The sequence below is a fragment of the Giraffa tippelskirchi genome, chromosome 1 (genome assembly GCF_054371585.1).
Source record: "Giraffa tippelskirchi isolate mGirTip1 chromosome 1, T2T-mGirTip1v1.2.pri, whole genome shotgun sequence".
NCBI lineage: Eukaryota > Metazoa > Chordata > Mammalia > Artiodactyla > Giraffidae > Giraffa > Giraffa tippelskirchi.
The window spans coordinates 48793908-48806850 of record NC_137275.1 but is presented as its reverse complement, the minus strand read 5'-3'; the positions used below and the strand labels follow the sequence as shown (position 1 = coordinate 48806850).

At 36.3% G+C, this 12943-nt stretch overlaps 1 long non-coding RNA gene across 1 annotated transcript in view; it reads right to left on the bottom strand.

Moving 5' to 3' along the window:
- LOC145517240 (uncharacterized) overlaps positions 1 to 12943 on the bottom strand; it is a 153954-nt gene that overhangs the window by 113441 nt on the left and 27570 nt on the right. Inside the window, exon 4 of the long non-coding RNA XR_014061960.1 lies at positions 3060 to 3159. This is a non-coding gene — a long non-coding RNA (uncharacterized LOC145517240). The remainder of the gene's footprint in view (positions 1 to 3059; positions 3160 to 12943) is intronic.

Below are 12943 nucleotides of genomic sequence, written 5' to 3'. Positions count from 1 at the left end.
TCCTCACAAAACTACAAACAGAATTATCATATGATCCAGCAATCCAGGTCCTGGGCATACATCCAGACTTAACCGTAATTCAAAAAGATATATGCACCCCTGTATTCATGAAAGCACTATTCACAATAGCCAAGACATGGAAAAAATCTAAATGCTCATTGACAGATGAATGGATAAAGATATGGTACATATATACAATGGAATACTACCCAGCCATAAAAAGAATGAAATCACACCATTTGCAGCAATGTGGATGGACCTAGAGATTACCATACTAAGTAAGAAAGAGAAAGATAAATTCCATATGATATCACTTATATGTGGAATGTAAAATATGGCACAAATAAACATATCTGTGACACAGAAACAGACTCACAGACATAGGGAAAAGACTTGTCATTGCCAAGTGGGAGGGAGGAGGAGGAATGGACTGGGAGTTTGTGATTTGTAGATGCATACTATTATATTTAGAGTGGAACAGAAGCAGAAGATATTCAGAAGAGGTGGCAAGAATACACAGAAGAACTGTACAAAAAAGACCTTCACGACCCAGATAATCATGATGGTGTGATCACTCACCTAGAGCCAGACATTCTGGAATGTGAAGTTGAGTGAGCCTTAGGAAGCATCACTATAAACAAAGCTAGTAGAGGTGATGGAATTCCAGTTAAGCTATTTCAAATCCTAAAAGATGATACTGTGAAAGCGCTGCACTCAATATGCCAGCAAATTTGGAAAACTTGGCAGTGGCCACGGGAATGGAAAATGTCAGTTTTCATTCCAATCCCAAAGAAAGGCAAGGCCAAAGAAGGCTCAAACTACTGTACAATTGGACTCATCTCACACACTAGCAAAGTAATGCTCAAAATTCTGCAAGCCAGGCTTCAACAGTACATGAACCGAGAACTTCCAAATGTTCAAGCTGGACTCAGAAAAGGCAGAGGAACCAAAGATCAAATTGCCAACATCTGCTGGATCATCAAAAAAGCAACAAGGTTCCACAAAAACATCTACTTCAGCTTTACTGACTATGCTAAAGCCTTTGACTGTGTGGATCACAACAAACTGTGGAAAATTCTTCAAGACATGGGAATACCAGACCACCTGATCTTCCTCCTGAGAAATCTGTATGCAGGTCAAGAAGCAACAGTTAGAACCGGACATGGAACAACAGACTGGTTCCAACTTGGGAACCCAATTGGGAAAGGAGTATGTCAAGGCTGTATATTGTCACTGTGCTTATTTAACTTATATGCAGAGTACATCATAAGAAATGCTGGGCTGGATGAAGCACAAGCTGGAATCAAGATTGCCAGGAGAGATATCAATAACCTCAGATATGCAGATGACACCACTCTTATGGCAGAAAGCAAAGAAGAAGTAAAGAGCCTCTTGATGAAAGTGAAAGAGAATGAAAAAGTTAGCTTAAAACTCAACATTCAGAAAACTAAGATCATAGCATCTGGTCCCATCATCTCATGGCAAATAGATGGGGAAACAATGGAATCAGTGACTGACTTTATTTTGGGGGGCTCCAAAATCACTGCAGATGGTACCTGCAGCCTTGAAATTTGAAGACGCTTTTCCTTGGAAGAAATGTTATGACCAACCTAGACAGCATATTAAAAAGCAGAGACATTACTTTGCCAACAAAGGTCTGCTTAGTCAAAGCTATGGTTTTTCCAGTAGTCATGTCTGGATGTGAGAGTTGAACTATAAAGAAAGCTGAGTGCTGAAGAATTGATGCTTTTGAACTGTGGTGTTGGAGAAGACTCTTGAGAGTCCCTTGGACTGCAAGGAGATCCAACCAGTCCATCCTAGAGGAAATCAGTGCTGAATATTCATTGGAAGGACTGATGCTGAAGCTGAAACACCAATACTTTGGCCACCTGATGCGAAGAAGTAACTCACTGGAAAAGACCCTGATCTGGTAAAGAGCGAAGGTGGGAGGAGAAGGGGATGACAGAAAATGGTTGGATGGCATCATTGACTCAATGGACATCAGACTGAGTAAGCTCCAGGAGTTGGTGATGGACAGGGAAGCCTGGCATGCTGAGTCCATTGGGTCACAAAGAGTTGGACTTGACGGAGGAACTGAACTGTACTCTACAATACAGAGAACTATATACGCAAACTCCTGGGATAAACTATAATGGAGAAGAAAGTAAAAAAAGAGTGTGTGTATGTATATATGTTTACCTGAGTCACTTTGCTATACAGCAGAAATTGTAACAACATTATAAATACTATATGAATAATAAAATATGGTACTACACAACTTTGTTAATGTTATCCTGTAATGATTAATTTATTTTGAAAGATACATCTCATCCCTATTTTTTTTTTCCTCTCTCAATTTTTATCTACTCTCTGTTTGTATAATAAACAAACCACGCAATCTCAAGAAGTACCAGGAAGAGACCCTGAAACATTTCTAATTACAAAAGCATTTACTATGTTTATCCTGAATGCAATATAATTTCACCCCAGCCAGCCTTTATTTAACAGTATCACTAAGTGTTTCACACTTTCTACTAGTCTACAATAGTAGTTCAGTCAGTTATTAAACATATACTGACTCAGCCCTTAAAATGTTATACATAAACATTTCAGAAGAATTATTGCCAAACAGAAGGTAAAATATGTTCCTCCTTGTTTTAAGTCTAAATAACATATGCTTTTTCCTTTAGTAAATGTTAATATTTACTGAGAGTTACTGATCATGAACCATGTGCCATACAACAAATATAAGTGAATCAGTTGAAGATTACAGTACCTGAAATGTCACAGTTATTTATTCCAAATTCATAGATTAAAAGCAAATATGGAAATACTACTTCTGTTGGGATTTATACTAGTTATCTATTAGATAGATTATCCCAAATCTATTAATCCACATAATAGATTTATTATTCCAAAAAATCAGTGGCTTAAAACTACAAACAATTATTGTCTCATAGTTTTCCTGGGTTAGTCATCTGTGTACAGGTTAGTTCTGTCTCAAGGTCTCTCACATGAAGGCAATATGAGGACTGAAGTCTTATTTAAAGTTTACCTACAAGCAGAATTGTTGGTAGAACTTAGATCCTCCTGGGTGCCGGCCAGTGACATCCATTCCTTGGCATGTGCACTTTCCATAGAGCATCTCACATGTCAACTCTTCCATCAGAGAAAGTGAGAGAAGGGAGAACAAGACAGAAGTCAGAGTACTTTGAGACCTAATCCCTGAAATAAAATCCCATCACTTGCTGTGTTCATTGGAAGTGAATGAAGTGAATCACTAGAATCAGCCCACACACAAGGGGGAAAGGATTTACAAGCATTTGAAAAACAGGACCATCTTAAAGGTTGTCTATCACAGAATTGCAACAGAGAAAAGACTAGGACTGGGTGAAACTCTGAGTTTCAGTTTACGAACATTTTTAGATTAAGAGGTTATAAATTTTTGTCAACTTTTAGATTAACGTGAAACATTTCGAAAATTAGGATTCCAGCCAGTTTTATATCTTACCAATTTCAAATGTAGGAAACGGGGCCTTCTTAATGCATTTCCTCTTGATTAGAAACATAATCACTTGGGCTCCAGTGATTTCCCACAACTACATGTTTCGTGTAATTACTTTATAATTACATAAAAGTAGTGAAATCTTATAGAAATAGAGCCAGAACTACAGATGATGAGTAAAACAGAAATTAATATTTTATAGCTACTTTGTAGATTCCCATCTGTTTGGTCTCTTTAGCACTATTAATCTGTTGACTTTGCTTATTATTTGAATTTCAAAGCAAAAATTTCTGCTATAGTAAGTAGGTTCTACTAAATTTTCAAGTTGTTTTCCTGAGTTCAGATAGTATTTTAAAGTTCTTTTACTGATAGTAGGATATCTAATATCTGTTTACACATAGAAAACAAAATTGTATTTACAGCTATATGAACAAACTCCAAATCTTGCTGCATTTGGGAAAAACATAACTCCTATGGCCCTCTCAAAGCCCTTCATGTCATCCTGGTTCACATTATTACTCTTTTTATGAACCTATATGTGGTCCTAGAACTTTAAAATATATAATACACGAATATTTCTAATACATAATATTGTTTGTATTTTAGATCAAAAGTTTTGCCTTGTTAGTGCTATTAAAAATTAATTAATTTTTCCCAAGCTATAAAAAAATCTGCATTTTTAGAAGTTTCTACTTTTGTGAAGTTTTCTAAAACTTAACAAACCTAATTTGTTAGCCTATTTTTCTATATTCAAGTCTTTGGATTTGGATAACATTTTTTTTTTTTTTTTTTGGTCCTTAGCACCCAAATGAAGAGTAAAAAAATTTACTGAGATTACAAAGTCCATACACAGAACAGGCCAGGAACAAGGGCTGGAAAGGATCAGAGAATGACTTAATGTATTGAGTATGAGAAGTTTATTGGATAGTAAAGTGGAGACACTGGATAGGATATTGAATATGAACATGAATTTAAGGCAAATAAATATAGGCAATTATCACCATGCAAATAAATATACAGCCACTAGAGATGATAGAATAATTTTTTAGTATTACTACATGTATACAAGTCAGCAAAGGGTTCACTGCCTGATGCACATAGAAGCCAATACTATGGCACTGGCTTTTAAGAAAAGAAAAGGCTTATTGAAAAACTGACTGACAAGAAGATAGAAGGCAAGGCTCAAATCCATCTCCATGGTGACAAGTTATAAGTGGATATTTAAGGGTTAGAGTTTTGAAGTGGTGAAGAAAGGAGACAGCAGTTGGTTACAAAATTCAAGGAAGTGCTGTGAAGTCCTTATACATAGGTATAGGCAGGCTTCATGCTTCTTCAAGAATCATATGTGCAAATTTAGGGGGTTAGTATTAAACATGCGGGGGGATTTGGGACAAGCAAGTATATTCTGCAAAGACTTGGTTCTGACACATTGGTTCCATCCCCAGTTTCAGCAAGTGGAGGGGTTTTTAACCAGCTGTTTCCTTATCTGCTGTTCTGTAAGACAAGCTCAAGAATTTCTGTAAGTCACCACTTTCTGTTAACACTATGAAACATGGTTTCAACATGGGTTTTTTTAATCCTGTGGGAATTGTTTCACATAAAAGATGGAGAAACAAACAAAACAACTAAGAGATACGATTAACACTGTTAGAGGACTGAGAGCAGCATCTGAGAAGACAAGCTAAGGATGTGCTTCAAGGATGAGCAATTGTGGGACTTTTCTGGGGGTCCAATGGTTAAGAATCTGCCTGCCAATGCAGGGAACACAGGTTCAACCCCTGATACAGGAAGATTTCACATGCCTCAGGTCAACTAAGCCCCTGCACCACAATACTGAGCCTGTGCTCTAGAGGCTACAAGTCGCAACTGCTGAGCCTGTGTGCTGCAACTACTGAAGCCTGTGCACCCCAGAGCCCATGCTCTGCAATCAGAAGCCTGTGCACTCCAACTAGAGAGCAGCCCCTGCTTGCTGCAACAAGAGAAAGTTCATCCACAACAACCAACACCCAGTGTAGTGATAAACAAACACACAGATAAATAAATTAAAAAAAAAAAAACAAACGGATGAGCAATCATATAATTTGCTACAGGTAAATAACATGAAAACTGAAACTTGACCTTGAATATAATATGTCATTGTTGACACTGACAAAGCATATTTCATTGTTCTAATGGGGCCAAAATTCTTATTGGAATGGGATCAAGGCAAAATAAGAGAAGACAAAATAGGGACAATAGTATAGATAAATGTATTCAGGACTTTTAGTATAAAGGTATCAGAAAAAAAAGAAAAGAATGGTAGTTATAGTGAGATATTTGGTTAAGAGGATTTAAGGAAAATGTCCCCTTATAGTCAATAAGATGAAAGAAATTTATTACAGTGACAGAATTTTTTTTCTGGTTCTGTGGTATTGATTAATGTGTAAATAAGACAGATTCTTTTGAAATAATAAGAGTGGAGGAAAGATAGCAAACTTAGAAAACTCTTAAGGAATATTTGGGTGAGTAAATCCAAGAACTATATAATGGAGTGGACAACAGCAAAAAATTTTTTAAAAGGCTGGTTCTTTAAAATAGTATGATTTATAAACCTTGGGAGGCATTATTAAAATTCATAAGAAGAAAGAAAATATGGCTGAACAAACATCAGAATAAATAATGTAAAATAGCTTCTGACATATCAGAGATGTATAAAATGATGATACTATAATAAATTTAATTTTTATAAATTTGCAAATATATTTGAAAGGAAAGTACTTATGTAAAAATATAAAATAGAAAAATTCACAGGAAAACAGAAATCATGAGTAAGCTACTTTTTAGTAACTAAAAAAAATAATTAAAATGTCACCGCCCCCCTTTAGTCCTGTGTTTCTTTTTTTTTCCTGGTAAATTTCACCTAATAGTCAAGGATTACATAAACCCACTGTATTGCACGCTATATTTTTTAAGAAGCTTGTGTAGCATTTGAGAACCACAATAAAAGTACAAGAATAGAAAATCAAAGCTTTTTTCACTTATGGACATATATTCAAGCATTTTAGGTAAAATTTTCAGTTAAGTGAATCCCATAGTTATTAAAAATGCTTTGTAAATTTAAGCAGAAATCACGGGCTAAGAGAACACACCCATACGTGAAGAAGAGCAGGAAGAAATCCAGGCAGCAAATAGAGCAAATAAAAATTCTCAGTTTGGGAACACCTTAAAGCATCAAGAAATCTAAAGAAGGGAAACACAGTGCCATCTCTCAGGCACTGTGGAGTAATAAGCTTCAGGTAACTGGCAGCTTTAACATCAGATTGTGTTCCATGTCTTCGATGTGTCTACATTGTTGCAAAGCAGAGTTTTGGGTGATGCTGTGATAAAAAGGAAGTATCCTGAGACAAGCAGTGTGGAAGGGGAAGTGAGAGTGGTGGCGTCCAACTTAAACACAAGACATAGCAAATGCACAAAATCCAATAGCCACACATATTTCATTGCAGAAATGCAAAATGCTTCCAAATGACAATTCTTAGGGGTTATATATGCTCCGTGTCTTCCTGTAGACTGGCTAGATTTTGTTGGTCTTACATCACAGTTACATTCTTTCCTCCATCCAGATTTGCTTTCCCCCTGCTTTTCTCTCAGGTCTTTTTTTTTTTTAACATTTTAAAATACATTTATTCATTTGTCCTTGACAGATCATCTTATTCCTTTGAGCAGCGGTATAGTATTCCTTGGCTGGTTCATGCCACGTTCCATCACAGTATCTGTTTCCTGGATCCCAATCTAACACAACAGGCAGCAGCTTTAATATTTACGACATAAAAGAGTATCTGTTTTCCTAAGCCTCACAAAGAGAATGTGTCATCATACTTTTTACTTTTAATGACCTGTGGGTATTATTGTGTACAAACAGGTATCAGGGAATTAGACCAACTGCCAGGAGTTAGTTTTCCTAAAGAAAAAGAAATACATGTGTGTGCGAGTGCATATATATGATAGCATCTCTCTTCAGCATATTTTTAAAATCCCCTCCCAGTTCAAACTACCAATTACAGCATCTTATATTTTACACATTTCATTATAAACCATGGAGGCTTTAAACTGGCAGGTGGGAACATCCTGCTTTCAAAGACAAGCTTTCCTCCAATTTGGTTCAGCACTATCATCCCAGATGTGTATGACATACCTTTGAGTTAGCTTGAATACTTTTCGTCTATCTGAGGACAAATTTTATATGTATTTTTTGTAAATTGTCTGTTAATATCAGAGGAGCCTGACATGTTTCAGTCCATGGGATTGCAAAGAGTTGGACAGGACTTAGCAACTGAACAACATAAAAGAGGTAACTGAGGTGGAGAGGAGCATATTATGTTGTCCGAGATCAAAGAGCTAGTAAGTGGTAAATTCTATAATCAACACCAGTCACTCGAAGCCCTTACTCTTTTCAGTTAATAATTTCACTTTTGAACACTACTGTTAAGACAAAATCTGTCTGCATTTTTCCATTCAGTGTCCCAGAAAGTGAAAGTCGCTCATTCCTGTCTGACTCTTTGAGACCCCATGGAATTTTCTAGGCCAGAATACTGGAGTAGGTAGCCTTTCCCTTCTTCAGGGGGTCTTCCCAACCCAGGGATTGAGCCCAGGTCTCCCGCATGGCAGGCAGATTCTTTACCAGCTGAGCCACAAGGGAAGCCTAAGAATACTGGAGTGAGTAGCCAATCCCTTCTCCAGCGCATCTTACCAACCCAAGAATCGAACCAGGGTCTCTTGCATTGCAGGCAGATTCTTTACCAACTGAGCTATCAGGGAAGCCCTCAGTGTACCAAACAGATAAACCAGCATACCAAACAACAATGATTATAGGGTCAGTGTACCAAACAACAGGTAAATAAAATCTTCTATACCTGGCTGTGGAGCCTTGCTATTTTCCTCAAAAACTGGCATGATATCTGATATTCTATTGCTTGGATTATTTTCAGGTAAGGGGTGATTACTTATTTTATCCTTCTAGTGTGTATAACTTCAGATTTGAGCTAAAAGATAAGGGTTATAAGAAATTGAATTGGGTATCAAATGGTTCAATAATGATATTAAACAGTCCCATGTAGAGCCAAGGAAAATGGGAATGATTATACTAGAGGGCAAAACAGAAAGTTAGCCAGGCAGAGAGTATTTTTTCCTGGTCATTTCTTTCCGCTTGTTTATTGTGAGACACAGAGTACAGGCATAGATAAATTTCAGTTGAGTCCAGTTCAGTTGCTCGGTCGTGTCCTACTCGTTGTGACCCCATGGATTGCAGCACACCAGGCCTCCCTGTCAATCACCAACTCCTGGAGTTTACTCAAACTCATGTCCATTGAGTCAGTGATGCCATCCAACCATCTCATCCTCTATCATTCCCTTCTCCTCCTGCCTTCAATCCTTCCCAGCATCAGGGGTCTTTTCCAATGATTCAGTTCTTTGCATCAGGTGGCCAAAATATTGGAGATTCAGCTTCAGCATCAGTCCTTCAAATGAATATTCATGACTGATCTCCTCTAGGGTGGACTGGTTGGATCTCCTTGCCGTCCAAGGGACTCTCAAGAGTCTTCTCCAACACCACAGTTCAAAAGCATCAATTCTTTGGCACTCAGCTTTCTTTATAGTCCAACTCTCACATCCGTACATGACTACTGGAAAAAATATAGCTTTGACTAGATAGACTTTTGTTGGCAAAGTAATGTCTCTGCTTTTTAATATGCTATCTAGGTTGGTCATAACTTTTCTTCCAAGGAGTAAGCGTCTTTTAATTTCATGGCTGCAGTCACCATCTACAGTGATTTTGGAGCTGAAAAAAATAAAGTCAGTCACTGTTTCCATTGTTTCCCCATCTATTTGCCATGAAGTGATGGGGCCAGATGCCATGATCTTAGTTTTCTGAATGTTGAGTTTTAAGCCAAGTTTTTCACTCTCCTCTTTCACTTTCATCAAGAGGCTCTTTACTTCTTCTTTGCTTTCTGCCATAAGGGTGGTGTCATCCACATATCTGAGGTTATTGATATTTCTCCTGTCAATCTTGATTTCAGCTTGTGCTTCATCCAGCCCAGTGTTTCTCATGATGTACTCTGCATATCAGTTAAATAAGTATGGTTACAATATACAGCCTTGACGTACTCCTTTCCTGATTTGGAACCAGTCTGTTGTTCCATGTCCAGTTCTAACTGTTGCTTCCTGTCCTGCATACAGATTTCTCAGAAGGCAAGTCAGGTGGCCTGGCATTCCCATCTCTTTATTTTCCACAGTTTGCTGTGGAAACCAGACACAAAACTTAACTATGAGGTACCACTACAGTCCTGGGAGAATGGCCAAAATACAGAAAACTGACAATGACAAATTCTAATACCAACATAGATCAACAGGAGCTCTTACTCATTGCTTATGGAAATGCAAAATGGTACAGTGCTTTGGAAGTTTAGTTCTTCTTACCAAACTAAACATAATCTTACCATATTATTAAGTAATCATGGTCCTTGGTATTTACCCAAAGGAATTGAAAACTTATATCTACACAAAAATGCACATGGATGTTTATAGCTGTCTTATTAATAACTACCAAAACTTGAAAGAAATCAAGATGTATTTCAGCCAGTAAATGGATAAATAAATTGTGGGGTATCCAGACTTGTTCAATGCTAAAAAGAAATTAGCTATCAAGTCATAAAAATATATGAAGGAAACAAATGCATATTAGTAAATGAAAGATCAACTGAAGAGGTTGCCTACTTAATGATTCCAACTCTATGACACTCTCGAAAAACAAAACTTTGGAGACTGCAAAAAGATCATATGTGATCCACACAGTCAAAGGCTTTGACATAGTAAATAAACCTGAAGTAGATGTTTTTGTGGAACTCTCTTGCTTTTCGATGATCCAACAGATGTTGGCAATTTGATCTCTGTTTCCCCTCTCTTCTAAATCCAGCTTAAACATCTGGAAGTTCATGGTTCATGTACTGTTGAAGCCTGGCTTGGAGAGTTTTGAGCATTACTTTACTAGCATGTGAAATAAATTTAGATTTATAAATTTAGATAAATTTAGGATGCATGATATAAGAATCAGAGATTGAGTGAAGAAGAAAATTAAGAATGAGACAAAAGAGAAAAGTGAATATGTATGATCAGATGAAAAAAGACAGACATGGAGTTGAATGGATAATGTCATAGAGTTACAGAATTACAGGTTAATAATTACTAGTTCTGAAATATCCAACATCTACTGTACAAGATAGGCTACTTTATATTCATAGAATAGTATGAAACAGATTTTTTAGAAATTATCAAACTGATTTTCACTTGCTTATGAGTGAGCCTTGATTTGACAGTTTCAGCATCCTGCCATAGTCAATACCAAGCAATATTACAGTCCTTGTTTCACTTACTTTTTTCATTGCTATGAAATAATTTTTACCATTGTAAAATGCCATTTGCTATAAGAATGATTTTTGTTTTGCATAAGTAATACTATATCATGGGGCATACTTATTTATTGAGTTTCTTCCTAATTTACTTTATTATTTTGCATTCCAGACTGCTGAAAGATACGGTCCTTTTCTGATTACAGAAGTTCAACTTTCTGTTTTCTAGTGAAAATCAGCACCAGTATGGGGATATGACAAAAATATATACAAGCAATATTATGACATAGTAACGTGATTAATTGAAAGTATGGATTAATTTGAAGGTAACATGATATAAGGAACAACTGAAAAGTAGATTTAAGAGGATAATTAACAATGAGATTCCTGGAAAAATTATCATCTTTGGAGAAAAAAAGATTATCAGAGTAAAGACTACAGAAAAATTTTCACAGTATGGAAATAAATATGATATATGTCTAAATATGATATATGTCTAAAGTTAGTCAGGTTGAGAAGCTGTGTTAAAGAAGTCAGACAGATGGTAATGAAGACAGTATTCACAGACACAGAAAATGACTCAGACACCAGGTAATGGAAAGAACAATTACACTTAATAGCAGACAGCAGTGTAGGCGTTAGCTGCTACTTGAACAGAGAAGAGAGGCACTATTCAAAACTATTTTTCAAAATTGCAAAATATATGAGGAAAAAGGAAAAATGAAATTTATTCTATTATAGTGAAAAATCTAATATTCAGATCAAAAGACAATTCAAGCATGGCTTACTGGAGAATCTAAATACAATGACATTTTCTTCCAAATGTCTATATTTTAAAGACACTACTGTTTACTATGATAATGTTTTCATCATAAATGTAACATACATTAGTGGAAATTATATATTAGAACAAAGCTTACTTCAAAAGTAAAATATAATTGAAAAATAATACAGTGGATTTCAAAGACTTAGTATTAAAAATGTAAATCATCTCACTTATAGTATTTTTTGACTATAAGTTGAATTGAAATTATCTTTGATATATTATGTTAAATAAAATATATTATAAAATTTAATATTATCTGTTTTCTTTTACTTTTAAAAGTGTGGTTAACAAAAAAAAGTGAAATTAAATAGGTCTAATTACCTTTCTATTGGTCAGAGCTGATAGAGATGGTGGTTTGAAAACCATCATACAGTTTCTTGAGAAATGATTTTGTCTCAGGACACCAAATTCAGACCTTAACTATGACAATCAAGAAACTAACAAAGGCATCTGGATAATATTTTAGAGATCCATACATTAATTACATGTTTACATTCTATGCCTGTATTATTTATGTATACTATATACTTTGAGCAACTGAATCAATTAGATTTGAATTTTAGTCCTACCACTTCCAACTTCTCTGAGATTCTTAAACTGTCTAAGCCTATGAATTTGTCAGTTAAATATATAGAAAAGGCTGCTGGTATTTTATGATTGCCGGTGAAAAGTTTTAAGAATTTAGGTAATAATCAAATTGTATTACAGTTCATATTAAGAATCATTATACTGTTCACAGTTCAGTCGCTCAGTCGTGTCTGACTCTTTGTGACCCCATGAACCGCAGCATGCTAGGCCTCCCTGTCCATCACCAACTCCGTGAGTCCATCCAAACCCGTGTCTATGGAGCCGATGATGCCATCCAGCCATCTCATCCTCTGTCGTCCCCTTCTCCTCCTGCCCTTAATCTTTCCCAACATCAGAGTCTTTTCCAATGAGTCAGCTCTTCACATCAGGTGGCCAAAGTTTGGAGTTTCAGCTTCAAAATCAGTCCTTCCAATGAACACCCAAGACTGATCTCCTTTAGGATGGACTGGTTGGATCTCCTTGAAGTCCAAGGGACTCTCAAGAGTCTTCTCCAACACCACAGTTCAAAAACATCAATTCTTCAGCACTCAGCTTTCTTTATAGTCCAACTCTCACATCCATACATGACCACCAGAAAGAACATAGCCTTGACTAGACAGACCTTTGTTGGCAAAGTAATGTCTCTACTCTTTAATATGCTGTCTA